Source organism: Stenella coeruleoalba (genome assembly GCF_951394435.1).
Source record: "Stenella coeruleoalba genome assembly, chromosome: X".
In the NCBI taxonomy this organism is placed as follows: Eukaryota; Metazoa; Chordata; class Mammalia; order Artiodactyla; family Delphinidae; genus Stenella; species Stenella coeruleoalba.
In genome coordinates, this window is record NC_137152.1 from 12,615,821 (window position 1) to 12,628,630 (window position 12,810).

General features: G+C 45.7%; 1 long non-coding RNA gene across 1 annotated transcript in view; it reads right to left on the bottom strand.

The window, feature by feature from the left end:
• LOC307180061 overlaps nt 1-5,173 on the bottom strand; it is a 37,948-nt gene extending 32,775 nt beyond the window's left edge. Inside the window, exon 1 of the long non-coding RNA XR_013825660.1 lies at nt 5,093-5,173. This is a non-coding gene — a long non-coding RNA (uncharacterized lncRNA). The remainder of the gene's footprint in view (nt 1-5,092) is intronic.
• Nucleotides 5,174-12,810: the final 7,637 nt, after the last annotated feature.

Here is a 12,810-nt window from a genome sequence, read left to right on the forward strand (position 1 = left end):
AAAAAAAATACAAACACGTGGAGGCTAAACAATACGATACTAAACAACCAATAGATCATTGAAGAAATCAAAGAGGAAATCAAAAAATACCTAGAAACAAATGACAATGAAAACACGACGACCCAAAACCTATGGGATGCAGCAAAAGCAGTACTAAAAGGGAAGTATATAGCAAAACGATCCTACCTCAAGAAAGAAGAAAAATCTCAAACAACCTAACCTTACACCTAAAGCAATTAGAGAAAGGAGAACAAAACAACCCCCCAAAGTTAGCAGAAGGAAAGAAATCATACAGATGAGATCAGAAATAAATGAAAAAGAAATGAAGAAAACAATAGCAAAGATCAATAACGCTAAAAGCTGGTTCTTTGAGAAGATAAACAAAACTGATAAACCATTAGCCAGACTCACCAGGAAAAAAAGGGCGAACACTCAAATCAACAGAATTAGAAATGAAAAGCCAGAAGTAACAACTGACACTGCAGAAATACAAAGAATCATGAGAGACTACTACAAGCAACTACATGCCAATAAAATGGACAACATGGAAGAAATGAACAAATTCTTAGAAAAGTACAACTTCCCAAGACTGAACCCGAAAGAAATAGAAAACATGAATAAACCAATCACAAGCACTGAAATTGAAACTGTGATTAAAAATCTTCCAAAAACAAAAAAGCCCAGGGCCAGATGGCTTCACAGGCGAATTCTATCAAACATTTAGAGAAGAGCTAACACCTATCCTGCTCAAACTCTTCCAAAATATAGCAGAGGGAGGAACACTCCCAAACTCATTCTACAAGGCCACCATCACCCTGATACCAAAACCAGACAAAGATGTCACAAAGAAAGAAAACTACAGGCCAATATCACTGATGAACATAGATGCAAAAATCCTCAACAAAATACTAGCAAACAGGGGCTTCCCTGGGGGCACAGTGGTTGAGAGTCCACCTGCCAATGCAGGGGACATGGGTTTGTGCCCCAGTCCGGGAAGATCCCACATGCTGTGGAGCGGCTGGGCCCGTGAGCCATGGCCACTAAGCCTGCACGTCCGGAGCCTATGCTCCGCAACGGGAGAGGCCACAACAGTGAGAGATCCACGTACCGCCAAAAAAAAAAGAAAATACTAGCAAACAGAATCCAACAGCACATTAAACGGATCATATACCATGATCAAGTGGGGGTGATCCAGTTATGCAAGGATTCTTCAGGATATGCAAGTCAATCAACGTGATACACCATCTTAACAAACTGAAGGAGCAAAACCATATAATCATCTCAATCGATGCAGAGAAAGCTTTCGACAAAATTCAACACCCATTTATGATAAAAATCCTGCAGAAAGTAGGCATAGAGGGAACTTTCCTCAACATAATAAAGGCCATATATGACAAACCCACAGCCAACATCGTCCTCAGTGGTGAAAAACTGAAACCATTTCCACTAAGATCAGGAACAAGACAAGGGTGCCCACTCTCACCACTATTATTCAACATAGTTTTGGAAGTTTTAGGCACAGCAATCAGAGAAGAAAGAGAAATAAAAGGAATCCAAATCAGAAAAGAAGAAGTAAAGCTGTCACTGTTTGCAGATGACATGATACTATACATAGAGAATCCTAAAGATGCCACCAGAAAACTACTAGAGCTAATCAATGAATTTGGTAAGGTAGCAGGATACAAAATTAATGCACAGAAATCTCTGGCATTCCTATACACTAATGATGAAAAATCTGAAAGTGAAATCAAGAAAACACTCCCATTTACCATTGCAACAAAAATAATAAAATATCTAGGAATAAACCTACCTAAGGAGACAAAAGACCTGTATGCAGAAAACTATAAGACACTGATGAAAGAAATTAAAGATGATACAAATCGATGGAGAGATATACCATGTTCTTGGATTGGAAGAATCAACACTGTGAAAATGACTATATTACCCAAAGCAATCTACAGATTCAATGAAATTCCTATCAAACTACCACTGGCAGTTTTCACAGAACTAGAAGAAAAAATTTCACAATTTGTATGGAAACACAAAAGACCCCGAATAGCCAAAGCAATCCTGAGAAAGAAAAATGGAGCTGGAGGAATCAGGCTCCCTGACTTCAGACTACACTACAAAGCTACAGTAATCAAGACAGTATGGTACTGGCACAAAAACAGAAAGATAGATCAATGGAACAGGATAGAAAGCCCAGAGATAAACCCACGCACATATGGTCACATTATCTTTGATAAAGGAGGCAAGAATATACAGTGGAGAAAAGACAGCCTCTTCAATAAGTGGTGCTGGGAAAACTGGACAGCTACATGTAAAAGTATGAGATTAGAACACTCCCTAACACCATACACAAAAATAAACTCAAAATGGATTAAAGACCTAAATGTAAGACCGGACACTATCAAACTCTTAGAGGAAAACATAGGCAGAACACTCTATGACATAAATCACAGCAAGATCCTCTTTGACCCACGTCCTAGAGAAATGGAAATAAAAACAAAAATAAACAAATGGGACCTAATGATACTTAAAAGCTTTTGCACAGCAAAGGAAACCATAAACAAGACCAAAAGACAACCCTCAGAATGGGAGAAAATATTTGAAAATGAAGCAACTGACAAAGGATTAATCTCCAAAATTTACAAGCAGCTCATGCAGCTCAATATCAAAAAGAAAACCAAACAACCCAATCCAAAAATGGGCAGAAGACCTAAATAGACATTTCTCCAAAGGAGATATACAGATTGCCAACGAACACATGAAAGGATGCTCAACATCACTAATCATTAGAGAAATGCAAATCAAAACTACAATGAGATATCACCTCACACTGGTCAGAATGGCCATCATCAAAAAATCTACAAACAATAAATGCTGGAGAGGGTGTGGAGAAAAGGGAACAGTCTTGCACTGTTGGTGGGAATGTAAATTAATACAGCCACTATGGAGAACAGTATGGAGGTTCCTTAAAAGACTAAAAATAGAACTACCATACGACCCAGCAATCCCACTACTGGGCATATACCCTGAGAAAACCATAATTCAAAAGGAGTCATGTACCACAATGTTCACTGCAGCTCTATTTGCAATAGCCAGGATCTGGAAGCAACCTAAGTGTCCATCGACAGATGAATGGATAAAGAAGATGTGGCACATATATACAATGGAATATTACTCAGCCATTAAAAGAAACGAAATTGAGTTATTTGTAGTGAGGTGGATGGACCTAGAGTCTGTCATACAGAGTGAAGTGAGTCAGAAAGAGAAGAACAAATATCGTATGCTAACACATATATATGGAATCTACAGAAAGAAAAAAAGTCATGAAGAACCTAGGTGCAAGATGGGAATAAAGACACAGACCTACTAGAGAATGGACTTGAGGATATGGGGTGGGGGAAGGGTAAGCTGGGACAAAGTGAGAGAGTGGCATGGACATATATACACTACCAAACGTAAGGTAGATAGCTAGTGGGAAGCAGCCGCATAGCACAGGGAGATCAGCTCGGTGCTTTGTGACCACCTACAGGGGTGGGATAGGAAGGGTGGGAGGGAGGGAGACGCAAGAGGGAAGAGATATGGGAACATATGTATATGTATAACTGATTCACTTTGTTATAAAGCAGAAACTAACACACCATTGTAAAGCAATTATACTCCAATAAAGATGTTAAAAAAAAAGACCACAAAAAAAACCCCACCAAAATGAGATACCACTTCACATCTACTAGAATGATTATAATTAAAAAGCAGAGGGTGGGAGGGAGGTACAAGAGGGAGGGGATATATGTATTCATATAGCTGATTCACTTCACTATACAGCAGAAACACAATACTGTAAAGCAATTATACTCCAAAAAAAAAAAAAGACAATAACAAGCATAGATGAGCATGTGAAGAAACTGGAACTCTCATATATCGCTGGTAGGATTGTAAAATTTTTCACCATTTTACAATGGAAAACAGTCTGACAGTTTCTTAAAATGTTGAACATAGTCACCATAAGACCACACAATTCCACTTCTAGGTATCTACCCAAGAGAAATGAAGACATATGTCTACACAAGACAGATGTCCACACAAGACTTACAGAAGCAACCCAAATGTCCATCAACTGGTGAAAGGATAAAAAGTGGTCTAGCCATACAATGCAATACCATTCAGCAATAAAAAGAACAGAGTACTGATCCATGCTAAAACATGGATGAACCTCAAAAACATCATGCTAAGTGAAAAAAAGCCAGATACAGAAGGACACATAATGTATAATTCCATTTTTATGACATGTCTAGAAAAGGAAAATCTGTGGAGACAGAAAGTAAATAAGTGGTTGCCTAGAGTGGGGCATGTGGATGGAGGATGGCTGCAAATGGGCACAGGGACCTTTTGGGAGTAATGGAAACGTTCTAAAATTGGGTCGTGGTGATGGGGACACAACTGTATAAAATTACTACAAATTACTGAATTGTACACTTTAGTGAATTTTATGGCATAAAACACGTATCTCAATAAAGTTATTTTTAAGAAAAATGAAATATTCACAAGAATTAAAAAATAAAGTTGAGGGGGCTTCCCTGGTGGCGCAGTGGTTGAGAGTCCGCCTGCCGATGCAGGGTACACGGGTTCGTGCCCCGGTCCGGGAAGATCCCACATGCCGCGGAGCGGCTGGGCCCGTGAGCCATGGCCGCTGAGCCTGCGCGTCCGGAGCCTGTGCTCCGCAGCGGGAGAGGCCACAGCGGTGAGAGGCCCGCGTACCGCAAAAAAAAAAAAAAAAAAGTTGAGGCAGTGCGCTCGGCGGTCCCGTGGATCTGTCTCTTGCTTCCACAGTGTTTGGACAGAACAGACCCAGACACAGCCCTTCCTCCAGCCCCCGACCACCCTCCAACCTTTTTTTCCAGTCGTAACCTTCAGACCCGATCACTCAGCTATCCTTGGCCTCCGGACCAGCCAACACCATTATCTGAGCTCAGCTCCTTATTATCCATCAACCATGAGCTCCCAAATTGATCAGAATGATCCCATCCAGGTGGAGGCCACCATCAACCGCCTGGTCAACATGCATCTACGGGCCTCCTGCACCCACCTCTCTGGGCTCCAATTTCCACCGCAGTGACGTGGTTCTGGAAGGCCTGGGCCACTTTTTCTGCGAATTTGAGACAGGCTGGGATCCGGGCTCTGGGACCCTTTGCTGCAATACTGGCACCTGGACAAACGTCTCCTCGAGCAACAAAACACAAAGAAACTACAAGGAACTAAAAATAACCACGTGCGTGTGCAGTTGGGACAAGTTATGAACAATAAGATATAATACGACCAAAACCCAACTGCCACTTCTGAAGAGCTGGGAGCAAAAGCAGGGTGTTGGGTGAGCCATGGCCACTGAGCCTGCGCGTCCGGAGCCTGTGCTCCGCAACGGGAGAGGCCACAGCAGTGAGAGGCCCGCGTACCGGGGGGGGGGGGGGGAAGCAGGGTGTTGGGAGCAAAAGCAGGGTACTGTGCACGATCCCTGCACGCGGCACCACCAACTAGTGGGCATATCACCTCAGCCGCCCCTACCCCTGGACCCGCCCCTACCCTCACTCCATTTAAGGCTCCCCCTCAGGGAGGGGGAGCGACCAGGGTAGCCTGTGACCAGTTTTCCCTCCCCTCGTGCTGCAGCACAAATACCAATAAAGCCTTGCCTGAATTTCTTGTCTGGCCTCTTATCAACTTCTATTGATTAAAAAGTCTGAGGGTCTTCCCTGGTGGCGCAGTGGTTGAGAGTCCGCCTGCCGATGCAGGGCACACGGGTTCGTGCCCCGGTCCGGGAGGATCCCACATGCCGCGGAGCGGCTGGGCCCGTGAGCCATGGCCGCTGAGCCTGCGCGTCCGGAGCCTGTGCTCCGCAATGGGAGAGGCCACAACAGTGAGACGCCCGCGTACCGCCAAAAAAAAAAAAAAAAAAAAAAAAGTCTGAGAACCCAGGTCGGTAACAAATTAGCCAAGGAGAAGCACGAGAGCCCCCAGCATCTCTTGAAGATGCAAAACCAGCCCTCCAGTCGTGCCCTCTTCCAGGACGCGCAGAAGCTGTCCCCAAAGGAGTGGAATAAAACCCAGGACGCTATGGAAGCCGCCATTCTCATGGAGAAGAACCTGAACCAGGCCCTTTTGGATCCGCATGCCCTGGGTTGTGCCCGCACAGACTCGCACCTCTGTGACTTCCTGGAGAGCCGCTTCCTAGATGAGCAGATGAAACTCATCCAGAAGATGGCAACCACCTGACCAACCTCCTCAGGCCGGCTGGTCCCCAGGCGGGCCTGGGAGAGTCCGTCATCGAAAGGCTCGCCCTCCAGCACAAGTAGGAGCGTCCAGAGGCCAGCGGATTTGAGGAGCCCCTCTGGCGTCAGGGTGTCTGCCTGAAGCCCCGCTCTGCAGCCACTAGGCAGCTTGTTAACTACTCTGGAGCCCTATTGTTTTATGGAAACAATAAAGCTTTTTGCAGCAAAACGAAAAACAACTTGAATGTTTACATCGTGCTGTAAATGTTTCAAACCTTTTATATTCCCAGCCTCCTCCCACCAGATGGTTAAGTTCCACGCAGGGCCTCAGACAGCTCTTGAATATATTGTGGATAAACTGCTTGGGCAATTTCAAAAAAATCACAGACACATAAAAGTTTTTAAAAATCCTACTCAGCAATAAAACACACTCAACAACATGGATGAACATTATGAAAGAAGCCAGCAACCACTGAGTACATACTATTTGATTCCATTTATAAAGTTCTAGAACAGCTAAAACTAGAAATCTGAACAGTGGTTTCCTAGGGCAGTGGGGGGCAGGCATTGAGGGGGGAGGGGTACAAGGAAACTGTCACAGGTGATGGAAATGTCCTATATGCTAACCGGAATGGCAGTCATACAGGTGTACATTTGTCAAAATTCATCAAACTGTAGACTTAAAATCAGTGCATGTTGTATACAGATTATATCTCAATTTAAAAATGTGAATACCTCTGGTAAAAAATAAAATTAAAAAAATTACTTAATAAAGAAAGCCTCCTAGTTCTTTAGCAGGAAACGCAAGGCTTTCCATGGTCTGGTCCCTGCGTGCCACTCCAAACTCACTTCCAGAAACTTGCCCCACTGCCCTCCCCAAACTGCTCCCCTAAGCCCATCCCCACAAACCCTGGGCTCCAGTCTTACTGAACTGCTGGCATTTCCCCAAATATACCGTGTCCATCCATGCCTCTGTGCCCTTCCTTCTTGAAACTCCTTCCCCCTCCCTGAACCTCCTTCCCCCTTCCTGACAGCTGGGCACCTACTGATTTTGCAAAACTTCGGAAAGTTGAGTTGCCAATGGGCACTAGAGATCTTTTTGGGTGATGGAGCCATTCTAAAACTGGGTTGTGGTGATAACTGCACAACTCTGTAAACTGACTGACATTCATTGAATTATACACTTAAAACAAGAGGCTTTTATAGTATGGTAGATAAACCCCAATCAAGTAACTAAAAAAAAATTTCACAACATATGTAAATCAAACCACCACGCTGTATGCTTTTAAACTTATGAAGTGGTGTCTGTATGTCAATTTCTCAATAAAATCGGAAAAGGAAACAAAAACTTAGCTCAAAGATGACCCCTCTGTGAAGATCTTCCTATCCCCTCCCAAATCCCCAAACCAAACACCTCTTTTCTCTGTCACAGCCCGCTGTACTCTGTACCTACTCCTGTTAAAGGCCTCCACGCTTCAGTGCACTTTTTTCTCTAAATGTCTTTCTCTCCTCAGACTCCGAAGTCCCTGCGGGCGCTGCCTTAACCAAGCTTTTGCCACCCACGCCTAACACCACACCGGGCACCTAAAGCAACTTAATTGCTGCTTATTGGATAAACGTGTTGCCTTTTAACTTCATAATTCCTTGTACTACTGCAAAATTAAGCCTAAGAGTTGGGTCCTGGTTAAAACTGGATGTTTACTTATTTTGACAGGTGTGGCTTTGGCTCTCTCGAACTCAGCAGTGTTGCTGGTAGAAACACAACGAAGCATTCCCACAGCGTGCTTAGCTGTGACTCTTGCCCTTGGATTTGCACTTCACCCCATCTGGACTCCCCCTACCCCTACCTGCACTCAAAATACCCAGTTCATTTACATGGACTTAAAAGCCTGTCAGGAACAGAATTTGGAGAACACCGTCCAGTCTCACCAACTTGAATTCGTTGGCCCCCAGTTTGGTTAGCAGTAGCCCTGCAGGCTTCAGAGTGTCTCAGAAACCATACTGTGTTCTGATTCTTAGCTTTCTTGTCCTAATGAGGTCATCCTAATTTCACTGAAAACCCTTGAAAGGAGTGTTGGCCCCAAGTCTTCCCCAGGCAGCAGGCACTGTTTCTGGATCGTGTGAGATATTACAGGCAAGCGAGGAGAGCACTGGATTTCAGGTCAGTGGCCCTGAGCACAAGCCCAGCCCCACTCATCGCTACCCATGTGACCCAAGGGAGCCGCTGAACCGTTCTAAGGTGTGGCTTCTGCTTCTGCAAAAGCGGGTTTAATAACAGCTGCCCGTTTCAACTTACCGAGTAACCCTGCACATCAAGAGAGGCAGCGTATGAGAATGTGCTCTTCAGTTAAAAATGCTCCACGTAGGGCTTCCCTGGTGGCGCAGTGGTTGAGGGTCCGCCTGCCGATGCGGGGGACACGGGTTCGTGCCCCGGTCCGGGAGGATCCCACGTGCCACGGAGCGGCTGGGCCCGTGAGCCATGGCTGCTGAGCCTGCGCGTCCGGAGCCTGTGCTCCGCGGCGGGAGAGGCCACAACAGTGAGAGGCCCGCGTACCGCAAAAAAAAAAAAAAAAAAAGACAAAAAAAAAAAAAAAAAAAAAAAATGCTCCACGTGTCCAGAGTTGCTAATCACTGCCTTCCTTGCTGGTTTACTTTTGCACTTTGCCCTAATGGGTCATTAGGCCACTGGGACCTGCAAATTATCCCGCAGTTTCTGTAGAACAAAGAACCACTTGATCCCCTTCAACCCAACTGGAGAAATGTACACGGAGTAAAGTCTGTATAAAGGGCTTCCAAGTGGCTCAAATGATCTTTCTCCAACAACTGATCACAGTAGCTTGATTTAAAATAAAGTGTGTTATTGCTAGGTCAGCACAAAATCTAAGGGATGACATTTCTTCTCATGTTTATACTTTTCCTGTATTTTTTTCCAATTTTCCACAAAGAACAGATAATTGCTATTACATTTAGGGAAAAGTATTGTTTTTAAAAAAAGAAAAAACTTTAATTCTGATTCTATTTTGGATCAACCGTATGTAGCTAATACTTTCAAAATACTTACTTAGTAGGAGTCCCTATTAGAAGAACTTTGTATATATTATCTTCTTGACAACTCTGTGAGGTAGGTGTTGTTATTTCACTCCATTTCACAGATGAGGAAACAGAGGCACAAAGGTGAAGCAATCTACACAGGGTCACACAACTAGTAAACAATGGAACTGGGATTTGAACCCCAGCACTTGGGGGTCGGACTTCATGCTTTTGACTAGTATTCCAGGGGGAAAGAATGTGAGTGACTGGTATTACCATCTACCGTGGCTCTAAGAGTCCAGTTACACAAGCAGGCTCTCTCAGAAGAAATCAGTGGTTTACTAGACTATGGGACCCTGAAGGCAAAAACAATGTCTTATTCGTCCGTGTTTCTGAATGTCTTATTCATCTGTGTTCCTATACAGCTTTTGCTGCATAACACACCCCCAAACTTAAGTACTTAAAAACCACAGCCATCAGTTTCACTCACAGTTCTATGGGTTGGCATTTGGGCCGGGCCTTTCTTTGCTGGTCTTCCGCATGCTTAGCTGAGCCATGTCAATTAACTGCTGCTCTGCTAGACGTCCCTGCTTCTGGAAGTTGGCTGGCTGTCAGATGGGGCAAGAGAAGCCCCCCGGTCACAGGTCTCTGATCATCCAGTGGTCTAGCCTAGGCTTCCTCACATGGCAGCGGTGGCAGAGTCCCAAGAGCCTCAAGAGTGGATAAGCCCCAGTGAGCAAGAGCTTTTCAGGTCTCCGCTTACATCACATTTGCTATTGACCTACGGGCCAAAGCAAATCACACGGCCAAGCCCAGAGTCAGTGTGGGAGGGGAGGGGAGGGGAGGGGAGGGGAGGGGAGGGGAGGGGATGGGAGGGGAGGGGAGGGGAGGGGAGGGGAGGGGAGGGGAGGGGAGGGCCCACCCAAAGGCATGGATGCAGAGGGGTACATAACCTGTGGCTATTTATGCAATCTCCCAACATCTCCATAACCAAACACAGAACTTAGTAAAGAGTAGGCACAAAATAAATGCTTATTGAACTGAATGCTATCTCCCCTTCATGAAAAAGCAAAACAAGACCAACCATCTCTTCCCTCTCTACGTGAAGGACGCCATCTTCAGCAAATGGAAAAGGCTGACTGACACCTCCTCACAAAGGGGCACCTCACCCTGGGGGATGGAGCCTACCACTTGATGGTTACCTCCCAACACAGGGTCTTCTCAGCTCTTGGGGTGAGGGGTGTGTTCTTACTGGGGGCTGCTTCCCTAGAGCTCTTAGAATCTCAGGCCTTGCTCTCATCAATGGTTCCATCAAGCTTCCCAAGGGACCTCCCCTTCTCCCACAGCTTCTGTGGGGTCCCTCAGGGACACCTCTCTAAAGCTGCTCCAATTAGCATTGCTGCTCGCCCTCTAGCGGTTCCCTAAAGTTCTGCAATCCTTTGAAGAAAAGTGCTCAAAGCTTTCTACAAGGGCACCAGAAGAAACCATTGTGTGTGTTTTAGGTCAGTACTTTCCAATAGGGGGCAGTATTTCCCCCACGGGATATTTGCCAGTGTCTAGACATTTTTGCTTACCACCACTGGAGGAAGGGTGCTGGCATCTAGTGGGTAGAGGCCAGGGATGCACTTCACATCGTATAATGCACAGGACAGTCCCCACAGCAAACAATGATCCAGTTCAAAATGTCAATAGCCATGTTTGAGGAACCCTGCCTAAGTTCAGAGGGAGCCCTTCTTCATCCTAAGGATGCACCCACTGCCCCACCTGGGGTTGTTACATGACTGGATCCATCACCCCCTCTGAGAAGAATCACTCTCTAGGCAATAATGCTAAATTTTCTCTCTGCAACTTAAATCTCAAATGGTTCACAGGGCACCCCATAATTCCCCAGGTTAGACCGACCAACTAAGATGTAAATAGGAGCTTGGTTACATGCAAGATGATCTTATTGCCTCTTCCTATTACCTATGCTCAATCCTACTGATTCTGGGAGCAATTTTCTCAAAAAAAGAGGAGTGCTTAAAGGTTTTTATTGTGAGCCAGTTAATAGCCTCAGGAAACAGAAATGGCTTCCTATGGAGACGAGCATTGTGGGACTTCTGTGTGAACCACCTAAACCCGTTGATAAAATGCACATGAGTTGCAAGGAATAGATGACAGGCATTCAGTTTTAACAAAATGACATTTGTTCCACGGAGGAAGAGAATTTCTTACTGTCAGAGAGAACACCAAGATCCGGGGGAATAAAGCTACACAGACATCGATTGCTATGGGAGCTCCATGTACAAAAGCGTCAGGAAATGAAAGCCTTGGTTCTAGTAGCCCATCTCACTGTGGCACTGTAGCAATGCTAATTAGAAGAGAGGAACTGACATTTCCCTGGCATGAAAGATAAACTAAAATTTACCCAGGAAATTTACTTCTGAAGTTTTCACAGAAGAATTCTAAAGGTGCTTTTTATTTTATTTTATTTATTTATTTTTTTTTGCGGTACGCGGGCCTCTCACTGCTTTGGCCTCTCCCGTTGCGGAGCACAGGCTCCGGACGCGCAGGCTCAGCGGCCATGGCTCACGGGCCCAGCCGCTCCGCGGCATGTGGGATCTTCCCGGACTGGGGCACGAACCCGTGTCCCCTGCATCGGCAGGCGGACTCTCAACCACTGCGCCACCAGGGAAGCCCTAAAGGTGCTTTTTATTAACCCTGGACTTTATTCCTTGCCTATTCACTTTCTTAGACTCCTGTGTGCTAGTAGCTAGGAACATCCTCCTCGCTCATTCCCTGGAGCTCCTCATTCAACAGTGAGGCAGGGACGGGACTTCTTCCCTGGTTGTGCAGTGGTTAAGACTCCGCGCTTCCAATGCAGGGGGCGTGGGTTCCATCCCTGGTCAGGGAACTAAGATCCCACGTGCCGTGCAGCATGGCCAATAAATAAATAAATATGTAATATTTTTAAAAATAATTTTTTTTTTTTTTTAGCGGTACGTGGGCCTCTCACTGTTGTGGCCTCTCCCGTTGCGGAGCACAGGCTCCGGACGCGCAGGCTCAGAGGCCATGGCTCACGGGCCCAGCCGCTCCACGGCACGTGGGATCTTCCCGGACCGGGGCACGAACCCGTGTCCCCTGCATTGGCAGGCAGACTCTCAACCACTGTGCCACCAGGGAAGTCCCCTAAAAATAATTTTTAAAAATTAAAAAAAAAGAGGGAGGCAGAGAGTGGAAGACGGCAGTGAGGGTCCATGGCTCCAGCTACTCTTTGTTTTACTTAAAACCCTTCCTTTCTTCACTTCTTCCCAGGTCCTGAGGCTTCTGAACACCCTCCTCCCCCTGCCCTTCATCTCCATCTCCTCTCTTCTTCCTTCTGTTTCCCTCACCCCCACCTCTGGACCCCAGAGCCCCTGGAGGGCAGATGGGGACTAACAGAAATCCCAGGCATGGGGTAGAGATATGGCCAGGGCTGGGGGAATGTATATCGCTCCTTCCACACCCCACAGGGTTTGCAGTGTGGCTCAAAATA